This window comes from Myiozetetes cayanensis, unplaced genomic scaffold (genome assembly GCF_022539395.1).
Source record: "Myiozetetes cayanensis isolate MyiCay16 unplaced genomic scaffold, myiCay2020 scf1, whole genome shotgun sequence".
Taxonomy (NCBI): domain Eukaryota; kingdom Metazoa; phylum Chordata; class Aves; order Passeriformes; family Tyrannidae; genus Myiozetetes; species Myiozetetes cayanensis.
In genome coordinates this window covers 29,266,088-29,289,612 of record NW_026086604.1, presented here as the reverse complement: position 1 = coordinate 29,289,612, position 23,525 = coordinate 29,266,088, and the positions used below count along the sequence as shown (strand labels likewise).

General features: G+C 36.3%; 1 long non-coding RNA gene across 1 annotated transcript in view; it reads right to left on the bottom strand.

The window, feature by feature from the left end:
- Positions 1 to 12,756: 12,756 nt before the first annotated feature.
- The window catches only part of LOC126646521 (uncharacterized), a 35,754-nt gene continuing 24,985 nt past the window's right edge, over positions 12,757 to 23,525 (bottom strand). The window contains exons 2-3 of the long non-coding RNA XR_007630304.1: positions 23,067 to 23,157; positions 12,757 to 22,514 (exon numbers count right to left, since the gene is read on the bottom strand). This is a non-coding gene — a long non-coding RNA (uncharacterized LOC126646521). The remainder of the gene's footprint in view (positions 22,515 to 23,066; positions 23,158 to 23,525) is intronic.

Genomic DNA, 23,525 nt, shown 5'->3' with positions numbered 1-23,525 from the left:
TTAGTTTATCAAAAAGAGAATTGAGTGGTGACTTGACTAAGAGGTGACTGTGAAAGTGTGAGTACTTTCACAATGCGAAAACAGGGAGTACTAGATTTAATCATGGAAAGAAAAGGATAACAAGAACTAATGACTGGAAGCTGAACTAAGCCACGTGTTAACCATGAGTGGTTAACCACTGGAACAAGTTATAAAACGGTATGATCACTTCCCTATCTTTTGATGTCTACAGATCAAGACATATTCTCTTTCTGGAAGCTATGCTTTACCAGACACAAGTCACTCACCTCAGTACAGAACAATGGTATAAAATTTGAAGGTCCATGATGGAAAGACCATAGCACAATATAATGTCCTGGTGTTAACCTCTATGGAAAAAAGTGCACTGTTGGTAACGCCATTGTGCATGTCTCAAATGCCATTTATTATGTCTAAGACCAATGCTTGAACTGCTTCTGCCTGAGATGACTCAAATTTTCAAGTTTTAAATAACATTGTAGTAAAATGTCTTTCAAAAATGGGTTCTAGAGAATATGTGTTAGAAGGAAAGTATTAGGAATATTATGAAAATTATTATTAAAATTAAAATGGTGTTCATAGTTGTAGCGGTCTTGTCATAATAGGTGAACAGTTAAGGTATTTAGTCCACTGTCTGAGCAAGTAAGTTCATATCAGGGTTAGTTTTGTTTGAATAAAATCTCAGCCTAGCTTTATATTTTCTAGTCTTTTCTATCAGTAAATGGGTCACCTCCCTCTAACACAGCTGTGACAGGCTCAATAGTGTGGTTTCAGGGTATCATCTTTTCTGATGACAGAGTAAACATACTCATTTGCTATTCCAGGATGAATGAAAAGGATTGTGGATCATCCTCCATAGATAATCAGAACTCTTTTCCTGTCTGGGATTGGAAAAAACATTAACTCCAAATCACAGAAATATGAAATGTCTTGATGCATGTGAAGAGAGAATCATCTAAATTGCAATTTGAACAAATGTTGCAGATATACTTGACATATTGTAGAAAGTCTTTCAGCTGATGGGTTAGGGACATGCACTGCTTTACAACCGGGACAACTACTGATGCATTGTGGAGCTGCTGGATTGAAGGATTAGGCAAAAGAGTAGGGCTATTCTGCCAGATACAAAGAAGCTTTATGCCACTGGTAAATTAGCAGAAAGGGGGAAGGTAATAGCATCAGTATATGATATGTGTTTTTTCCTGAGAAGAGATAACAGAAGAGAATAGAAGTAATCAACTACAGACATGTGATTATTCATAAATATTGTGAGGAGCAAGGAAGGCATTTTTCCTTTCAATGAATCAAACACAAGGCATGGTTTTCCTGAGGAATTTGATCAAATTTGACAACATTGACTCAGAAATTATCAGTGTTAGAGCCAACTTTCCAATAGTGAAGTAGTGCAAAACCATACTAACTCCATACAAGATTTGACTTAATTCTCTGATTTATTGTAGTTTAAATTTACAGTGGTTTTGACCTATAGTACATAAATTTAAAAAAAGTTCTTTCTAATATGATATAAGATTATATCCACCAAGGTTACAAAAGCAAGGATTTTCTAAATTCTGAGCAAAAGGGGAAGAGACATGTGGAAAAATGTGTTGCATAAACCAAAATGTAAATACAAGTACCTAGGACTGCACAGTCTCTGTTATAAAAAATACCTTTCAGTGTGTTTAGCTTGGCCCAAGGTGCTACTTCCATTCAGCTTACAAGATAACTGAACTTGAGTAGAATCTAGTCATTGTCACTGGATCTCCAGGCTGAAAAATGCTGGCCCTGGTATCTTTTCTCCTGGTTCTGTTTGGTCGGGAGATATCACTATCGAGTGACACTTGCACAGTAAAAGTTAGAAATATCCCAATCTTTAAGCAATTTGTGAATTCTATTCCCAGAGTTTCACTTGGCTAAGGTATCCCTGTCAAAGTCTTTTTAAGCAATGTGTTGGAAAAATAAGGACCAGTAAATAGTCTGGTCTTTGCATCATGGATTTTCTTTTATAAAATGTGAAGAACAGTTTTTTTAAAAATACACACTGTTCTTCATTGAATTCTCCTCTCAGCTCTCTAGATATCACAAGCACATCAGCTGGGTGAGGTCTTTCAGTGTTGCTCTCTCCTGTGAGTTTTTCATACCTGTGGTGCTCTGTTTTCTGGTAGACCTAGCTTTTATGGATGTCCAGGTTACCCACATTTAAGAAAGTGGTTCTACACAATTATTTTTGGGATGGTGGAAGGGGAAAGGACAGCAAACCAGAGTCAACCACTCCCTGATCCAGTCCTGGAATTCTACCTTCTTCTTACACAAACTTCACTGCAACATCAGATGGGTGGAGACACATTTTCTGTAAGAGCAAGGGAGCTGTTATTCTGTGCAGTAGAGGAGTCTCAGTTGTTAAATCTAGGTAGGGAATGAAATATACTTGTCAAATGACAGCAGATACCACTTTCTTTGTGATAGAAACTTATTTCCAGATAGAGCTGTCAATTTAGTAGATGCTGAATCAGTGCCATGATCAAGATGAATGCTTGTTTCTTAATAAAACCTTGTGTTGGGTAAGCAAAGCAGTGGCCTTTACCTCAGGCACTTCATTAACTGAACAACGAACTGATAATGGACCGTTGCATCATTATTGCTTAAATAATGATGTTATACTGAGGGAATGTAAAGTAGCATTGTTTGGATGTAGGACTATACTTGGGTCCAGAAACATCTCAGTACTTATTTGCTATATGTAAACCAATATTTTAGGGATATTTCTATTCTCAGATTTTCTGCTTTCCATTGGAAGTTTTTGAGTAGATTTAATACTTATATAATCAGATTTTCTCTTCTCCTGTCCAACATTCCAAACAATGTGGGTGATAGGCAGGCCTGGCTTGATGGAATTGCCTTCCCTAGGTCACACTCTCACATCTTCCTCTACCCCATTAATGTGAAACCACTCTAATCTGTCTTAACTTCACTAGAGCAGCACATGGGGAACAACCAGTTAATTAGCATAAATAGCACAAGAATCATAACATTGAAAAAAATGGCTTAAAATGAGAGACCAATATGACTTCTGTTGAAAGGAAGTCTGTCAGTTTAGAGAATCACTCGTGGTGTTCCCCAGGCAATTGTCTTAGGACAAATATTTGATCTCTTCATTAATGGCTTTGATAAAAATACTGGACTGTGCTAATGAAATTTTTCAGATGACAAAAACTTTGGCAGAGTAGCCCATACTGAGAAGAACTGGAATTTCATACAAGGAAGAATTAGATGACCTTGACGGCTGTAGTAATAGAAGCAAGATGAAATTTAATAGTACAAAGTGTAAGGTCATGCACTCAGGGACTAATAACGAGAATTTCTGCTATAAGCTGGGAGCTCATCAGTTGGAAATAGCACAGGAGGAGAAAGATTCAGGTTTAATCAGTCAATCACATGATGATTATCACTACCAGTGGGAAGCTGCCATGAAAAAGGAAAGCGTAATCCTGGTATGTGCTGGGATGTTTTCTAGTACTGGTAGAGAGTACCACTTCCACAGCGTCTTGGCAAGACTGCCTATGGAACAGGACATACAATTCTGTTGCAAGGACAGTTCATTCAAACCAGAGGTGCTTCAGAAAAAAAGAAAAGAGAAGTTAGGAACCTCAGGCAAGGCCTGAAAAGCACCTTAACTTCTATTGCTTAGCCAGTCCCATCATGCTCCATTGAAATCTTTCAGTGAAACTTTTTTAAATGGCAATTCGGTGGGAATGGTTCATGCTGACAGCCGTGTTCAGTTAGTATGCTGTAGTAAATAATTGTTCTCAGCCAATGGAAAAGCACTTTAGTAAACATGTAAATGGCATCTTAAGAGAATATATTTGTATAGATATTGTGAAGAAGATATCAGTAATAGTAAAATATGAACTTTTTGGTAAAAACCTACACCTTCAAGTAAATGCTTTTGATTAAAATTTCTTAGAAGCACTGAAGAAATCAAGTACAAGATAATAGGAAAAATATCTATTCTCATCTTCCTAGTTGTGTACCAAAGAGGACAACTAGTGATGGACCTACGCAAAGTACAACTTCAAAGTGCGCAGCAACCACAAAATAGATTTTTACATCTAAACTGCAATGAGAATATTCTACAACAATTCTGCATCTTTCTTACTGTGCATGAATGAAAGACACAGAGATTTCTTTGAAAATCCTTTCCCCAATGGACTCACTTGGACTCACATTAAGAGGCAGGAAAACAGTGACATATTTGTACCATAGCTTTAGGCATGTTCAAACAATCTAATTTATTTAAATCAGATGTATCTCCTCAATTCTGTCTTTAGAAAACAACAGCCTGACAGTTTGATATCTTGGATGCAGAAAATACTTCATTGCCACAGAAAATATCTTGGTTTGGAAGCCACACAGAATTCTTGCTTCTGGGACAGTTATGCCAAAAATGAACTATTCAAACTAGTGGAATTCATATTTTTTCAATACTATTGTAAGAACATTCTTAGTTTTTATGACTATAAAAACAGGGAAGGTGTGGAAAGGCAAGTAAACCAACAAATGGAAAATAAATGTCGAAGCAGAACTAAATTTCAATCCAGTATAAAGTTAGAATGAGAATTAAAAGGTCTTGCTCTGAGGAGGAAAGAGTCCAGCTGAACATCATTTGTTTGGAATTGGTAGATGAGACAATCTGAAATACAATGTGTGTGAAGACACATTTTCAAACACATGCATTTTTTTTAAATCCTCAAAGGCTAGACTACAGATATAACTCTAGTATAAGAAGATATTCTTGTGTTAGATCTATGAGAAAATATGAAATATGGAAAACATGTAGAAAAAGATGCAGTGTAATAACTTCAGAGAACCCATGGGAAATGTGCAATGGTCCACTTAACACCACTGTTAACACACATTGCTTCTTGAAGTACAAACATAGCATGGACTTCCTAGTGAAGTATGTTATTTTTAAGTAGTTGTTATGTTTTTCTAATTAAGGATCACACTCAGTCCTGAATTCCTAAATTCATGTAGATCTTGGAAAAATATAGGTAGAGTATTTCTTTTTCTTCATGGTATATGTTAACTCTTTGTTTTTAAGGGAAATATGTTTGTATGATAATAGAATAACTTCATTCTCTGATACTTCCGTTGTCCTGTATTTTTTGCTACTATTGGACTGTTTATTTTCAGACCGGGAGAAAAGAAGTTATATACAGCAAGCAATTAAGACCTAGAATTTTCCAGGTGTCATGGCAGGTTATGGAAGAAACTGTATCTTAGCGGAATCTTACGAGTATATAATGTCATTTCTCTGTAGTCCCTCTGCCTATAATCCACTGCAAAAAGTAAATAAATCCTGGAGCAATTTTTTCTCTCCTTTAGTTTGTCACCTCACTATTAGGGAATGCAGAGGTAGAGTTATAGTATCTGGTATATAAATATGAACATCCATTCCTACATTTTACTTCTAACTTTTAGCAAGGGACAAATTATTCTTCTCTACATGAGATTGGTTGCTGAGAGCTTATAGGACTATGACAACCATCTCAGGCATAGTACATTTAAGAGCAACATTGTGACTTGTGGAAGAACGAGGTAGCATTGTCTTTTGCAAAAATTTGGCTGCCTACACATTAAAAAGCTTGGAAAATATAATTAATATGATGGAGTTGTTACAAATTTCAGAACATAAACTTGTAGAAAGCATGATGGATTACAGATGCTACTGAATGCATGGGACAAAATAAAAGTGCCAGCATCCATGTGACAACATGAACAGTGGGTGCAGTGATGTTCAGACATCAACATTCTAGATAATGTTAGGGCTTCTGTTCCTAACCATAGTGGGAAGAATGCAATATCATTCTTAGTACTGGTAGTACTGGTTTGTATAAAGCAAACTGGATTAGTAAGCATCACAAAGATAGGCAAGCATAAAGCAAAATAAATTGTGAGGATGAAAAATGGGCTCTAAAAACAAGGTAGGCACCTAAACAGGCTACACAGAGCAGCTAGACTATAAAGAGTTAAGGCAACTAGATCAGTGTCTGTAATGTTGGAGCTGGGCAGGTGAGTCATACACAGCAGAAGAAGCCAAAATAGCACTAAAAGAAGAAAGTGTATATGGGAAAAGGGATTGCTAACTTTGAAATGGGTGAACAAAAAACTAAGCAATGATAAAAAAGCCATCCCAGAGCTATCTTGTTCAGATGTCCTCCAGACATGCCCACTTCTGCCAACTGCAGCACCACACCAAGTGTGAAACTGCCAGAAACTACAAAAACTTGCAGAAACTACAAGAAAGATAGAAAGGAACTTTTTACAAGGGCATGTAACAATAGGGCAAGGGGGAATATCTTTAAACTGAAAGAGAGTAGGAGGAAATTATTTAGTGTGAGGGTGGTGAGGCACTAAAAAGAGTTGCCCAGAGAGGCTTTGGATGTGCCATCCCTAGGAGGCAGGCTGGTTGGATGGGGCTTGGAGCAACCTAGTAGAAGGTGTCCCTGACAAGGGAGTTGTAACTAGATGATTTTTAAGGTCCCTTCCAATCTAAATCATCTAAGATTTTTAGAAGAAGGCAGCAAGATGAGAGCCATGTATGCCACCACTGACAGAAGTGACAACAGAAGTAGGCTAAAAATTCACTGAGTTTTCTTATAGCAAAGCAAATGAAGTACCCAGCAGTGCTGGGAGAAGGGGAAGTTCACAGACTGCCCACCAATATTTGCGAAGAAAAGAAAGACTTGTTTCAAAAAAAAAAAATAGACAGTAAACAAAGCTAAACTGTTGGTGAAGAGAAGTCTAGGAAAAAAAAATCAAGAAAGAAAAAAAAAATTAAGAAAGCTTCTGAAGTGTGAAATGGGATGTTCAGAGAATTTTTTGCAGCAGTGTGAGTTGGCAAAGAGAGCATAAGACAAAGAGAGCGCTCAGAACACAGACTAGTGTGCAGAAGAATTTTAAAAGAGAAAGATTTTAATAAATTCTAGAATTCACAGAATGAAGGGGGGCAATATGAAAATATGCACACACACATATATGTATATATATATCTCAGTACTCCCTAATTCTACAGACAGAGTTGTTTGTGTTCTAAGTTGACAGATTTTCACTTCCTGGGTGTTAACAGGCACAATAACATTATTTTTAAAAGCAGTAGAAGTATTAGTGACTGTGACCAGAAGCTCTACTCTCACTCTGACTTCAGTTTTCCAAGATATAAGTTAAAGATGACAGTGATGCAGTTTAAAATTTTAATTTTTTTTAGTAATTAATTTATGAAGTTTGTAATATTTGTTGAGATTTGACATCTACATGTGAGAATCAATGGACATGTTACCAATATTATAAAAAAGCCAAAATAATTAGTCTTTTACAAACCATGTTGCTGAACTTAAGTAACCAATTGAAATTTTAAAAAGCATGTGTTACTTTTCAATGGTTTACAGTGATTGCTCTAAGCTACTACATTAATTTGCTGATATTGCATAATAAACTCTGTTCTACAGTTTTATATGATAGTCTAAGAAAACATCCATGCAACGCTGAAGATCAGTTCATCTTACATAACCTTTACAAATGTCTTTTAGCAAAAGTGAAAATAGATTTGGTTTATAAGAAGATGGCTGTGATCCACTGGTTAGAATAGAGTTCTAAATTTAAAAAAGATATTTTTTTTCCCCTCATTCTGGTACTATTCTGTTATATGAATTTGATGAAGACACATAAATCTGCTTTTTCAAGTGATGTGGGATACAACTTAGAATGTCCACTGGCTAATTTTCAGCAAGAAATAAAAGAAGAGATATCTGAAATGAACGTACCTCAAAAAAAAAAAAAAAAAAAAAAAAATTAATGTCTCAGAATTGTTTTCATTCCCAAATAGGAATTATGATGTTTACTTTGTGTTTATCACTGTAGCTCTGGAATGATATAAACACAGAAAGCAATATGTAAGTACTCAAAATTATTATTTTCACCAACCTCTTTTTTAAAAAATAGAAAATTCTTTTCACTTCTTCAAGAGCCAGTTCTAGACAGTAATTTGATTTATATTGTACAAATGCTTGTTATAAGTTCCAGTTTAGAAAATATTGTTTCTATACTAAGAGAATTCAATAAAGTATTAAAATGACTAACTTACTGCTGGACATTGGTTCACATTTAATCAAACAGTAGACTTGTAATCTGCAAAAGAAGAAATTTCAGTAGCACATTTGAAAACATGTATCAGTAGTTGAAATTACAGACCTTTTAAACCTATTAACATTTTACTAATTTGACCTTATAAAAGTAGAATTTAGGGTGCATTTTAAGTATCCAGCTTTTATTTCTTATATACCTTAACAAGCATTACTAAGGTTGCTGTGATAACTTGTCAGTTTTTACTTAATGGTCATATAAAGCTATCATTATTGGATAGCATGAATTAGACCTTCCCGTGGGCAACTTGAACTAAAGATTTTTATTAAGGGTTTTTTAATTGAATGAACAATTTTAATTTTTTAAAGAAGAATAGTTGTTTTTCTTCATGTTCTTTACCCCATTTAGCTTCTCTGATCCTGAGGTGTTACTTAAGGGCATAATTAGTAAACATCTGGGGCTAATGCCCAAGTATTAGAGATTCAAAGCCATGATTAGATCTTTCTTTTTATCTAAGCTCTAATTTTGCTTTCATGACCATGAAGACTGTAAGAGACATTTAAATTTTAACTTTTTCAGAAATACAGTGATTTTTTTAAAAATCATATGTTTTAGCAATAAACTTTCAAGACACACTAGCACAAACATCAAAACTCTATGGCATACAAATAAGATTGTGTTTGACCTTGTTATGACGGTAGTGAATTTTGTTGTAGAGAGTCTCAAACTGGTGATTAAATTTTTCTGTTTCTGCTCACAAAAATAATACCTTATGTCACCATCCTTTCTATCATTGCAAACTCCAATCTACAGCACAGTATCTGGGAATCAGTAGGAGGAAAAACATATCAGGAGAAGTGGTATCTAACAAATCAACCATCCAAATGATCTCTCATGTTTCCAGATAATTTCAAGAATAGCAGAACCAAGTCCATTCATCTATGTATTTGCATCCTAAAGCAGAGAACCCATAGAATAAAGATGTAATTGAAATTATTAATAGCAATAAACCAAAATATTTCTGTTATGCTTTGTAGTCAAAGTACTACAAAAATGTATTCGCAGCACCCCCAATAAACCAAAATGTGCATGCTGTTTATGGCAACGATGAAACAGAGGTGAAGTTGAAATATCCAAGGTTATATTTCATAGGTATGATGGAGACAGTGGAAGTTCACAGCAGTTGATCCCATATTCAGCCCATTAAACTATGAAAGAGTCCAAAAACGGACTGCTAAGAAAGAGCTAGTCTTTTTTTGAAAGAGGCATTAACAACCTCAACTCTGATTTAAAGTAAATCGAATGTTTCCTCTGTTGAATACCATAACTTTCACTTCCTGCAGTAAAACACAGAGTATTGTTCTTATGCACTACTAAGAGAGATATGACACTGTTGTTCTTTCTGCTGTTCCACTTGCATCAAATCCAGAAAAAATTGTTACAATGGAAGTCAACTGGTTCCTCTTATCCACCTGCTTGTCTAATTTTGCCACACAGGAGGACAAAACTTGAGTAATTAATACCTGTAAGTTATTACTAAATACTCGAAAAATAGTCTATGAGTAAAAATTCTTGTGTTTGTCAGGCCATTATAGCCTATATGCACCATTTCACAAAATCACAGAATATGAACCACAAGGGTCATCAAGTCCAACTCTTAGCCCTGCCCAGGACCATCCGCAAGAGTCACACCATGTGCCTGAGAATATTGTCCAAACACTTCTAGAACTCTCTCAGGCTTCGTGCTATGACTCCTTCCCTGGGGAGCCTGTTCCAGTGCCCAACCACGCCTCTGGCTAAAGAACCTTTTTCTAATGTCCTATCTAAACCTCTCCCGACACAACTTTAGGCCATTCCTTTGGGTCCTGTCACTGGTCACTACAGAGAAGAGGTCAGTGCCTGCCCCTCCTCTTTACCTGACAAGGTAATTGTAGATGTCATAGCAAAACCTTTCTCAGTGATTTTTGGGCAGTCTTGGGAATTTGAAGAGGTCCTACCTGACTGGAAGCTAGCAAATGTCCCAATTTTAAAGAAGAGCAAGAAGGGGGAACCTAGAAACTACAGGCCTGTCAGTCTCACTTAAATGCCTGGTAAAGTTATGGAGAACATTATTCTGTAATGTATTGAAAAACACCCGAAAGACAACACTGTCTTTGGTCACAGCCAGCATGGCTTCATGAGTGGAAAATCGAGCTCATCAAACCTGATTTTTTTCTGTGACAAGGGAACCCACCTAAACAATCAAGGGAAGCTAGTTCACATCATCTTTTTGGATTTCAGTAAAGCTTTCAATACTGTCTCTCACAGGATCCTTCTGGACAAAATGTCCAGCACAGCTGGATAAACACATCATGCAGTGGGCGAGCAATTGGCTCGCAGGTCAAACATAGAAGGTAACAGTGAATGGGTGACATCAGACTGGCCACCTGTCACTAGTGGGGTGCCACAGGGGTCTTCAACATCTTCATAAATTACTTGGACACAGGACATGGAAGAGACATGAAGCAAGTTTGCAGATGATACAAAACCGGGAGGAGATGTTGACTCCCTCAATGGCAGGGAGGTCCTACAGAGAGACCTTGACAAATTAGAGGACTGGTCAATCACAAACCATATGAATTTCAACAAGGGAAAGTGGTGGATTCTCTACCTGGGATGGGGCAATCCTGGATGTTTGCACAGACTGGGGAATGGGATGCTGGAAAGCAGTGCCACGGAAAGGGACTTGGGGGTCCTGGTTGATGGTAAGTTGGGTATGAGTCAGCAGTGCCCTGGCAGCCAGGAGGGACAACCATGTCCTGGGGGGCATCAGGCAAAGCATCGCCAGCCGGTCGAGGGAGGGGATTGTCCCACTCTGCTCTGCACTGGGGTGGCCTCACCTTGAATATTGTGTGCAGGTTTGGTTTGGTCATTGCAATATAGGAAAGGTACTAAGTGATTAGAGTACGTCCAAAGGAGGCCAAGGACACCACGTGGCTTGGCACTTGTGGACCATTATCCTTATCAACTACTTTACATTCAGTGACTTGTTGTATGAGCAAAAATGAAGTCACTAAGTTTAAATTTCCCAAATGTCAATAACGCAACTCTTACTCCTTACTGGAAAAAATTTTATCACCTTTTCATCTTGTCTTGTAACATGAATTTAAGAAACATAAAATCCTTACTTCTTCTGACTAATAAAAAGAAAGCTTTCGTGAAGAGTATTGAACTGGAAGGCTTTCCTAGATATCAGTGACACATAAGAAAATTCAAAACTTCACAAGAGTTAGCTGTGAGTTGTGTGTAAAGGAAGAAGGCAACCTGGCATGAGCTGGAGGAGAAAGGAGAAGGCAGATGAAGAAGGGAAGGAATGGGGATGTTCTACAAATTCAGAAAGTATTTGGAAAATCTTGAGAGTCTCTGTGTGCCACTTAGACTCTCAGAAGAACATCAGTTTATGCCATTATATTATCTGTGCATGTCCTCATGCTTTTACAGTTTCCTATTAAGTCAGTGGACTTCTAAATATTGACATAGAAATATATATATATTTCTATAATTCAAAGGTAGATGATAGCCTTTGTTTTCAAATTGCTTGGGCATAACATCATAAATATTATTTATAGCACTATTTCTTTGAAAGTCATCCCATCAGCTTCTACCTAGTCTTACTGCAGCTTAATCAACCTTTCTTGAAATCTCATTTTAAAATAATGTTTTTATTAATCATCTAGTAATAGGTTATCGCCTAAAGTAGGTTTAAATTATTAAAAAGTAAGACAAAGCTGAAACAATTGTTTTGAAAAATATTTCATATATTGCATTTCTTGTGGCTATTTAATTCAGAAATTATATAGGTAGAGGGTAAATTGCAAATACAGTAGTCTGTTTTATCATTATGATTAAAAACATACCAAAATTTGAAATATAAATTAATCTGTCCATGGGACCTTTGACTTCTGATGCAAAAGATGCTTTTGAAACAGATATTTCTTCAAAGCTCTACAATATAGTAAATTCATTGATATTTAAGTGATATATTGTCACTGCACCTTCATCATTTTGTTTAGGGACTCAAGAGACTAGATGCAGACTATTCGATGCACTAAGGAAACTGCTCAATTTGCACAAGTTTGAGTCACATGATTCCCATTAATTTTAATGGGAGTTACGTGGATAAACCTGTGTGCTGAAAGTCATGAGAAGTTAATGTCAACAGAATTTACTGTTCCCAACTTTGCTTTCTGAACCTTTATGCCCGGCTACCTGCACCTCTCCAAAGAACCTGGCAGGAAGGAGAGGATGGAGCTGTATAAACTGATTAAACCAAAGGCATTCAGAGTTTAAGAGGTCTATGGTATGTGTTCAAAATAGGAAATAAGTAATCAATATCCAATGGGAGCAAATGTAGTTTTGAAATCATAGTCTCCCTGAAACCTCCTTTGAAAGCACAATCTCCTTAATCATACCGGTCTGCAAACAATATGTAATTTATTTTTTAATTGTGCAAAAAATATGTATTCATATTGAAGTTTGTCACTTCAGTGAAGTATATCAAATGGACTCTCATTGTTACAATAAAAAACAAAAAATGCTCAGAGGTTGTATTTAGAGTTTAATTTAAGTTTATTAAAACAATTGCTGGATTTCTGAGAATTTCAAACTGAAATTGATTCAAGATGAACCCCTTTGGTATGCCTAAATAGTGTGAGGGAAGGAAAAAGTAGAACCAACAAAGAAATGCTTAGGAACATAATTAGGACATATGAAACAATTAAGATATATGAAAAGAAATAGTTAAGTGCTTAGCTTTCAATTCATTTCCTGCTACCTTCACCTCTATAGAAACAGGTGGAACTAAACTTGGTTATGAATAAAAGCAGGCTATAGTATGAAAAAAATATCAAAATATTTTTTTTAATTTTACATCTTAGCTTTTTGACTTAACCAGTGAACATCTAATAGGCTTTGAGAGTTGTTCAGCATTGCCAAATATACCATCCAAGTGCACTTTTTTGGCAGCTTGTATTTATTGGAGAGGTAGCTATTTTGGTTGATTAGCTACAAACATTTCATGAAAAAGAAACAGTTGCTCATTCACTATGAATACATGTAGTTTTCTTCACCACTTGCTGACTCAGCTTCAGTTGCGGTCTGACAGATGAAGTCATATCAATGGTTCATATTCTTGTTTTAATTTACAACACTGGGAGGAGTAAGAGCAAGAATCTGCTACAGCTTGCCCTTGCTCTGTTGCCCTGCTCCTGAGGACAGAGGGTAGAGAATCCCCCTAGGATTTAGTCACCAGCAGTCTCTCTTGGAGAGTTAGGAAAGGAGGAGTAAGCAGTGATACCCAATACACTGAATACACACAGCTGGCAAACAGCTTAAGGACTGGTGCCAAGTCATGTGAGTAAACCTGAACCTAGATCAGGACTTAGCAGAGATTGAGAAACAGGCTGGCTTTTTGAATATTTCTCCCCAAGCAACGTATAGAAATGGAGCTCATCAGAGCTTTTTCCTGACCTTTTAATCCAGTAGAACAGAATGTGAACTTGTGGAGAGCTCTTTGAATGCTGGGCATCTCCAAGAAGCCAAAATTACAACTGACATAACTTTTACTGGAGCAGTTAAAAGATCATGGTCCTGATTTTCATACTAACATTGGGACCATAACTGTTTTACTGGTTTCTTTTTCAGCTCACTAATATTCCCAGGTAGTGTTCTGATCTGGAATATAGTTAGAACATGGTCATGGCCGGGAAGTAATGAGAAGGAAGCAGAGAATTACGTGGCCCCCAGCACCTAGCTAATGAGTTCATCCTTCCAAAAATCTTTCTCTTTACAGGGGAAAATTTAGTTTTATTATTGCCCCTTTTGCTTCTTCAGGATACGTACTTGGAAGGACTCCTACTTCAACTCTTCTGGCTGCCCTCCATACTTCTTAAAAGTAACAATTACAGATCTTGTGCTCCTCTGAATACAACCTGAGTGTGAATAGCTTGAAACACACATTGTTTCCTTGAGATCCCATCTGATATTTGACACAATTATTAGAGTAACAATAATCTAACCTAACAAAGTAGATTAGAGTAACAATAATTCACATGAAAGGTTATTGAAAACAAGTGGCAGAGACTTGAGGACACAAGTGCTATGAACTTGGAAAAAATACCATTTACATAGATTTAGAGACATGGGCACCATCACAGTACCAACCACAGTGAAAGAATTATTGAAATTCATATTTGAAGAAAGAGCATACTCAGAAAGACACATATATCCATATATATACATATAGTAGATTGCATCAGACATGTAGGAGAAAACCAAATTTATCAAACTCTAGAGCCATTTAATGTCATGTGAAAAATGTGGCTTCGTATGAAGTTTGTCCTCATTGTGTGCCAAAAATCCTCAATTCCTTAGAAAGCTATCTTCATTTCTGTGTTTTCAGAGAATTCCTTTCAGATAAATATTTAATAGTACAGACTTTGCTATAATTAACAGATTAAAATGTGCAGAACTTGCTGAGGGAGATTTCATAGAATAAGATCAAATAATAGCAAATGTCAATGCATGTAATGCATGCACGTGCTTAATTCAGGACCTGTTGAAGGAAAGGGATATGTAGGAAACAAAACAAGGTACCCTTGATATTTATCAATACATTTGCTCTCAGAAGGGTGCTTGGAAGATAATGGAAGTAATCCTTAAAACAAAATAAAATTTTGCAAGTAGTGGGATCTCTGAAAATGTGTATATACACATTTTGTAATAAAGTTTTTGAAGATCGTACAGAATTTGTAGCAAACATGCAGAAGCAACCTGAATATAAAAAGAATTCAAAGGTACAAACAGTTGAGTACCAGCAAAAAAATACAGATATTGCAGATATTACAAAGATTAAAAACAACTAGGAAGAGGAGATTACAAGAAAGAACATGATTTAACCTGTGTTGTAGTACCACCGAATACTCTGGCCTGATCTAGCGTGGATGGATTTTTAACAGACCAATTTTTATAAATTACTCAAAACAGCACTTCTAAAGTGAGGATATTTTAGCCCAAAGTCTATCTACCAGTTACTCCTTTCGCTTGCCCTGCCTGGTGGAAACTACTGCATCCCTATTCTCCAGACATACAGCAACAACTTGCAAATGTTTATGCACAGGCAGTCGGATAGTGTAACTGGGATTGTTAAAATGGAAAAACTTATGTGGCAGTTGATATGGTATCCAGCTACTGCACAAGCAAGTCATTAGCACTGTGTTTTAACAAAATGAGATTGTAATTAGGTGCCTTTGATTCTAAAGACAGAATGAGTTGCACATTTCTGGCTGCCGTTCCCAAGCATGACATCAGAGTAATCAGCCATAGACTGTCATTCTCTGCTTACCCCACATTTTTACTCCATTAGTAACTCACAACTAATCCCAGGACAAGATGAGATTCTCAGTCATCAGTGAGCAATAAATATCTCTGCCAGGGTTGATAAGATTTCTCAGACACATATAGTACTTTTTGTTTTGTTCCTGTTTTTCAATTTCACAAGCTGTCTCTGTGTTGAAGTGGGATCTGGATCACTGTTGACTTGAGGCTGCTTTGCCTCAGTAGGAATTAACAGTGTTCCTTTGTACTGGCTGTCTTGAACGGAATAGGACCATCAGAATAACTTTCTTTCTCTCCAGGGAAGACTGTCTGGAATATCTCGTGAATCCCAATTCCCATCTGTTGAAGTGATCCCATGGGTCACTAATTGCAGACAAATAGAGGAACTCACTTTCCTACCCTGGTCTGTGGCCAGTGCAGCCCAGCTGAGGGACGGGGAAATCCTGCAGTCCTGCAGTTTAGTTTAGTTACCTGTACTTTTTCTCCTGGGATCTGAGCATAGTCTTGCTGGCCCATTGGCTTTACCAAGAACTCTGCTTAGAACAATTACAGAATGGGAATCTGGAACTACACATCTCAAAATGGAGATTAATGACTACATTCACCAGCTATTCCCCAAAATATGTGGTATTACCAGAGGACATCACAAATGATGTGTGAAATGAGACACCTTTGCAGATTGGCAGTGCTCAAAGAGGATAAAGAGAATGACATGTAATTATTGCTGTGCTATTAGCTGTGATATTCAACTTAAACAAAGACAGAAAAGTCCAATAAATCCCAAAGCCTTAGATTTACTTAAAAAGGAATAAACTGCTTGGAAACTTCTTTCTAACAAATTTCACCAGAACCTTCTTCTGGAAGGGAAAAGGATCAAAAGAAAGAAAGGGAGACATTTTAAATTAGTCTCCTCCTTTTAAAGTTCACCCCTTTCTTTTTCTTTACTTGGAAAATGCAAACACCTTTCTGGCACATTAACTAAATTCTCTTAAATACTGGGGAGTGGGAAGGAGGGAAGCTATGACACCAGTAAAGTTTTGGGAGGATTGTGAATATACCTCTATCTGTCAACATATCAGATGCAGTGTTGTTGCTTTTACAGACAGAAATGAAGACAAGGTATTCCATGCCAAAGCATGGAATTAAGAATTACAATTTAATTTTATGAATTTTGGTTTTGTGGCAAATCACAGAACATACATTACCCAATCTGAGAGATAAACTGTTAGCAAAACATCTTAAAAACAACTGAAGAAAGTGCATACACTAGTGTCTGCCATCAGTTCTGTAAGCCCAGAGGTGGTTTCAATAAATTCAGAAAGCCCTTACACATTTAAGATAGATATGTCAGGCAAATCAGAATGCCTTCAGTTCTGAAACATGAACAGTATTATTTATATATGAAATATTTTGAAATGGTGAAATAAAGTTACATATGCAAGAAAATTGAAGAATGTTTGTGTTTTGTCTCCTTCGTGGTCGACAGATTTTTTTTCACCTGTCCATGGGATGTTTATCTTCTCTTTGTTTAATCAGTAAATGCATAATGAAAGTTTGTAAATGCTGCATGATAATTTTATTAAGAAAATAAAAGATCTGCTACATAGCATCAGTGTACACAATTTCAATTAAGAGCTGGCCAGCAGATCATCAAAAGATACATTAAAAAGAAATTTAATATTGTATTGTTTCTCGTGGTATCTAGCAGGCATCAGTACTAGGCCCAATGCTAGTCAGTATTCCCAGCAGTGATCCAGAGGTGCAAATACAAATTGCCACGCTAAGGGTCTGAAGACGACAGAAAGATTACTCAGCTAGTACATAATTATGGGACCAAGGAAGAGGAGGTCTCTTTACAAACTAGACCCATTGCAAAAATGAGCTTTTTAGAAGAGATGAATGCGCAATTAATACAAATGGATTTCACCCCCCAAAAAGTGGAGTGCAGTGATTTGGAATGCCTCGACTCTGCAAGGATTTATGGGCCGTAGTGGACCAACATGAGCTCCCGCTGTGAAGCTGCATGAACAGAGCTAGCGCAATCCTTGAATCTTGATGCAACAGTTGGAATAATTCCCACAGATCTGCTGTCCATATTTTAATGAGAATGGTGGGAAAAAATGGAGAGTTCGCAAAATTGCATTTAAAATTAATTTGAGACCTGAAGAAAATTATTTGCTATGAAAATATAGACTCAATCTGTTTGATTATCAAAAAGGAGGGCTGAGCATGACTTGATTAAAGCTTATAAATCATGGGAGAAAACCCTCATATGCAGACTCTTTATTCTGAAGGGGGAATAATGTAACAACCACTATCCCCCAAAATTTAAAAAAACCCAACATTCTGGAAGCTGAATACTGAAAAATTGGGACCAAAACACATTTTTACTAATAAAAATGAATGTTGAAATAAACTGCCCAAAAACAATGAATCCTGCCTATTGGCATATTTTCAAATCATGGTACAAGTTAAAATTTCACCATAAATTATCTCTTCTTTAGTTAAATAACAATTTTATTGGACTTGACACCAAATAAATGAAATTGATAAAATTTAAGGATCTTCAGCATGCCCACAAACTAGGTGAGGTTGGATTTCAGAAATCCAAAACAGAATAGAAAAAGGAAGAAATAAAATAGTGAGAAATTAGAATGATCTCTTCAAAATTACATTGTCTGAAGATCTGTGGCCTGACTTGGGGCTTTTGTTATAATTCTATGTGAAGATCTCTGGCTCTAGACCATATGCTCTACTGTGGTATGTATTGCATAACTATGGAAAATGTCTTTATGTAGGTATTTTTCATTCACATAAAATTGTCTGTAAGAATTTATATCCCAGCTGGTATGATGTTATACAGAAACAATATCATGTGTTGTTCTGCAAGTTGTGCATATGTTTGGTTTCTGAGGCCAAAAATCAGGATGTGGTTTGAAGAAAAGTGGGAGGAGTCAACTAGTAAAAGTGTTATACCATATGACAACCTCAAAAAAAAAAAAAAAAAAGAGCATATCAGTTGGGAAAATATATAGCAGAAGCAGAGACTGCCTTTACCGCAATAACTAGTGATCTGCTGTGCACATGTGCACATTCACATACCACTGAAGTTTTAAAAGAATAGTTTTGCAACCTGTTGTTTATGTAGCCTGAATGTCCGTAACGATGCAGCAAAGCCACTTTTTTCTGACGTAATCTCATATATTTTACCAGTATAAATCCATCTGAATTTTAGTGTATTACAGGTAAACCAAATTATTAACACCACAAAATGGCTGCTATGCCTGGGACAGGAGACAGGGTGGTCATTTCACACTGCAGAGAGGTGCAGTGCATTTCACACTTGTAGGTTTGCTATTGATTTAGAGAGTAATTCTCTGCTAGTCACCTTAGTGGATTTTAAAGGTATCAGAATGATAGGACTCGTGATTTGGAAAGTGACCAGCCTGCAAATGGTTTGACATACCTCTTCCTTAGGTGAGTCACACATCTCCTTAAGTCTGAAAATGTTTTACTGCTGGACCTTCTATGACCAATTGGAAACACTTTTTGATCACTAAATTAACATACAAACTAGATCTCCTCAGTATTTAACTTCGGCTACAGATTCACAGTGGAGTGAAAGTAAACAGCTTCAATCTCAGTAAGTACACATAATACATGAATTAAAATAGAAAAAAAGTAAATTGGTTCAAAAGCAGTTTATATATGTCTACTCTTGATGTATAAACCAGTTGAAAGAGTAGAAAATATAGGCTTCTTGGGGAAATCATTGCATTTGTAGCTCCCTATCTGTTTTCTTCATTATTTTTTGAAGTGTGTTGAAATTTTCAGGCTCCATATAGACACATTTAGTCACATATTATTTATATTTTCTACATATTTGCTATTATGTTCAATCAAGTTTTCAGTAATTATTTTTTAATTTGTTGGGTTTTGACTGTATGATTAATGAAAGTCAATAAATAATCACCAGATGGAATAAAATTCTACTTCTTGAACTTCTGCAAGTTGTATAATTAAAGTAACTTAAACAACATACACAAATTAGTCATTTTCACAACTAAAACATAAGCCCAAAGATGCCCCTACATATTTAAACCACTCCGAGTTTAAAGACAGATAACAAATGAAAGATTATTATCAAAGGTTAATCTCTATTTTAATCTTTAATTTACCAACAAGTATAACATATTTGTTTTATCACATAGTAATTAAGGTTTCTGATTTTGTAATAGAGCAAAATACCTTTGGTGGCATCTTGTGAGTGCGTGTCAGTGATATGACAAGCATTTCATATATATGCTCTTCAGCTGTAAGCTGGCAAAAGTGCAGGTAACAAACACTATTACCACTTCACTGATAATCTAAAAAGAAGAAATCATAATTTTTACATTCTGATAAAACATTTTAGTTCTGGATTTGATTGGTTAATTGTCTTTCCTACCCTAAATGCTGAAAGTTTCAAACAGGAATCAAATTATTGGGTTTTATGTCTCTAGCCTTATAAATTTGGACCATTGTTCTGGGACAAAACACATTTCAGGACTGGTTGCAGGAGCAGAAAGCTACACTCCGTGTCAAGCCTAGGATGTAGTTTAGGACATGTGGGAGGAGAAATCTTCTTCATAATCCCCTGCATAGTTCCGTGGTGACAACCAGCCACTCACCTTTCTGGCACATCCTTTCACACATGCTAGGACAGCCCTTAGATCTGGCAATGTCACATGTCCTAGGACAGCCCTTAGATTTCCTGTTTCTAAAACACACAGGTTAAGCAATCCAGGCTGTTGGCAGACCCAACAGCACAGTCTTGAGCAGGGCTAAAGGCTGGCAATGTGGAGCAGGAGTCAGGAGACACACCATCCTGAGCATACTCCTTGCCTATTGTCAAAGTAGACATGATCAGTAGTGCCAGTATAATCTGTGGAAAGACTGTTTGCTTGTTGTATTTTACATTTATATAGGTTTTCTACAAATTCCACTAACTTCCTTTCCTGTAGTGTTAAATATGTACAACTATATGGCAACAGTTCTGTCACCAAAATTGTCTACAGGACATTCACAACAATCCAAGTCTTTTTTTGTTGTTGTTTTTCTCTCTTGTTCTTTCAAGAAATACTAACAAAATCAGCCTGCTTATCTAATAGAAAAGCTATGGCATTTAAGATATTAGTTAGACAAAGATGTTGCTGGAAGTTTAGTAGTTGAAATACAAAACATGGGCCATGCTACTGCCAAGTACGTTTTTGTGAAGATAACAGAATTATGATGATGATGGGCTCTTCTGAAGAAGGCATATCTATTCTCAGAAACCCTAATTTCTATCAGTCTCCAGAGACCTGCATGTTTCAGAGATGATGCCAAAACCCAGTCTATTAAACAGTTTAAATAAAAAAAAAAAAAAAGCAAAACCGAAAGAATCCCCACCAAAACTTTGCCTACAATGCCTTAAGGAAGCCACTCTTTCAGGATCTTTAGCCCAAACTTTTATTTTAAAATAAAAGGTCCAACAGGCAATTTTACATACACGTATGAAACACTTTTCTCTTGCACTGTGAAACTTCTAGGGACTGCACAACACTAGACAGAAGTGAGCATTTTTATCTCTATTTGCAGATACAGCAACTAAGACAGATTAAATACCCAACACACTTCTGCAGCACCAGCAAAGAACAGGCCCTGGAATGATTCTTTCAAGTAAACCTAAACACTGTGTCTAACAACTCTACCTGAAGTCTGCCTGAAGATTTTCTTCACTGTGAAATACCCTTTTTTCCCAAGTTCCAATATTTTTTCTAAGAAAATTAGACAGTTTCTCTAGATTTTTATTTTAATGTTATATTTATTATTTCTGAGATCTTCTCACAGTTTGGAAAAATAGTAACTTTCCTGGCTGCATGAATAACCTTGATGTCTTAGTGTTTCCTCTGTGAATGGAAAAAAAAAGTCATTACTTATACTCCCCCTTAACATCTACATTTCCACACTTGGTACACAGATTCTTACTGATGAAAATAAATGTCTGGAAATTGTACTAATTGTCATTAACATCACGGGTCTGATTCAGGAAAACATGTCTAAAACAGGAAAGGAAAAAAAAACCAAAGCCCAGTGCAATATTCAAACACATAGTTAAACATCTGCCTGTTTAATAACCAGAAGGATATACAAATACTGACTTGGAAGTGTGATAAAACAGTAAAATTCATTGCAGGAATCAATAATTTTCCTTTAAAAATAGTCTGAAGTCCTAAAGAATTAAGAGATATTTTCCTTCAGTTTGTAACAATCTTAAGGAGGATGAAAGATTTTTCTTGCAAGCTCTGACGGTCCCTTTAAGCTATCATTCATTGTAAGGAATGACAGAAATATTCCAACTTCCATGTTCCTCTGGTAGGACAAATTCAGATAACACAATGAAATAGAATTTAAACAAATTTAAAACAGTTAGATTTTTCTGCCCCAAACCATGTCCCTTTTCTTTTAGAGCTTTTGGAAGCTTTATAGCAGTGGGCAACAAAGAGTGACCTCTGGACAGCAGGTTCTGGGATTTAGACATGTAAATAATTTTTTGTCTTCAAACTTGAAAATGAAGGCTAGAGTTTGCTCTGCCACCACTCATGGGGCTTTGTCTGATGACACGATGTTGAAGCTTTGAGCAAAATGGAAATGTCAGTTGCCAGAAGCATAACCGTGAGCCAATCCTGGTAAGCGAGGCCTCTCATCCCAGTGCAGGTCACCATCTCCTTTCTGTTCCTTGTCTGGTGGCAGGGGCTGCTTCACCGCTGTGTTAGTGCTCTGACAAATCTCAAGCTGGCAAAATGACTTGCGAGGTTTGTTCACATGATTACAGGCAAGAGCAGCTTTGAAGTACCCAGGCTGTTAAATTCCAGTAAATATGTTACTGCATATTTTAGAAAGAGCTCCTTACCACACGGTTCACAATTACTGTGTCCATTTCAGCATTAAAAAGGTACCTAGGAAAATAAAACGTGTTTAAGTGCAAAAAAAATCAGAATACAGCATTTAGACTGAATAATTAATACCATTTTATGTTATACAACCACGTATTTTAATCTCAGTGATGACTTAGGCTACAAATTCATGTTTATTTACAAGGATGGATTTCGTAAGTCACCATTTAAAATGGATTTATATGGGAGGTCTTACTAACCAAAAGGCAAAAATGTGATCTAATATGTGGACATACTGAAGATATGAGTTAAATGGCCAAGACCATTCTTCAACTCCCTAGGCAAACAGGCAATATAATGGTTATTTAGGCAAAATAAAGAAAGAATTATACCACTCACTCTGTATCTATCATTTTAAATATCAGTAAAAGTACCAGTTAGTCTAAAAAAACAAAGTACAGATTTATCAGCTCACAACACACTAAAAGTTTGCATTATGAGTTTACATAACTAATGTGAACTAACATAACTAACATAGGTCTGCTTCATAATGCTGATTTCAGCAAAAACACTATGAGAAAGCATGTTTTATACCAAAATGTAACATTTTCTCACCTCATCTTTACCAGTGAGGACACTTCCTTCTGCTTCACATGGTTCTACTTCCTCTCAAGTTTCATCATGTTCTTACATAATTATCAGACTACTGAAAAACATTTGAATACGAATAATCCAGTTTCCTTTCAAGAACTTTGCCATTAGTGTGCTTAATAATTTAAGCAGAAATATAGCCCAAAACATTTTGCTCTCCTCAGACAGGTAATAGCTATACCCAAAGACAAGCTTCCTTCCTATTCTAACACAGTTGCACCACGAAGTTTACATAACACTTAAAAATAAAAAGTTTTATAATGATTCTGCTGTAAATACTGTATCTTCGTGTATTTATGCATTGGCATGAGGTGTTACTTCATATAAGCATAGCTTGACCATGCTTTCTGACAATAACTGTGCTAGCTACCAAAGGAAGCAGTTTCAGTCTGTTCTAGCTAAATGTCACACCTCAGGTGGAAG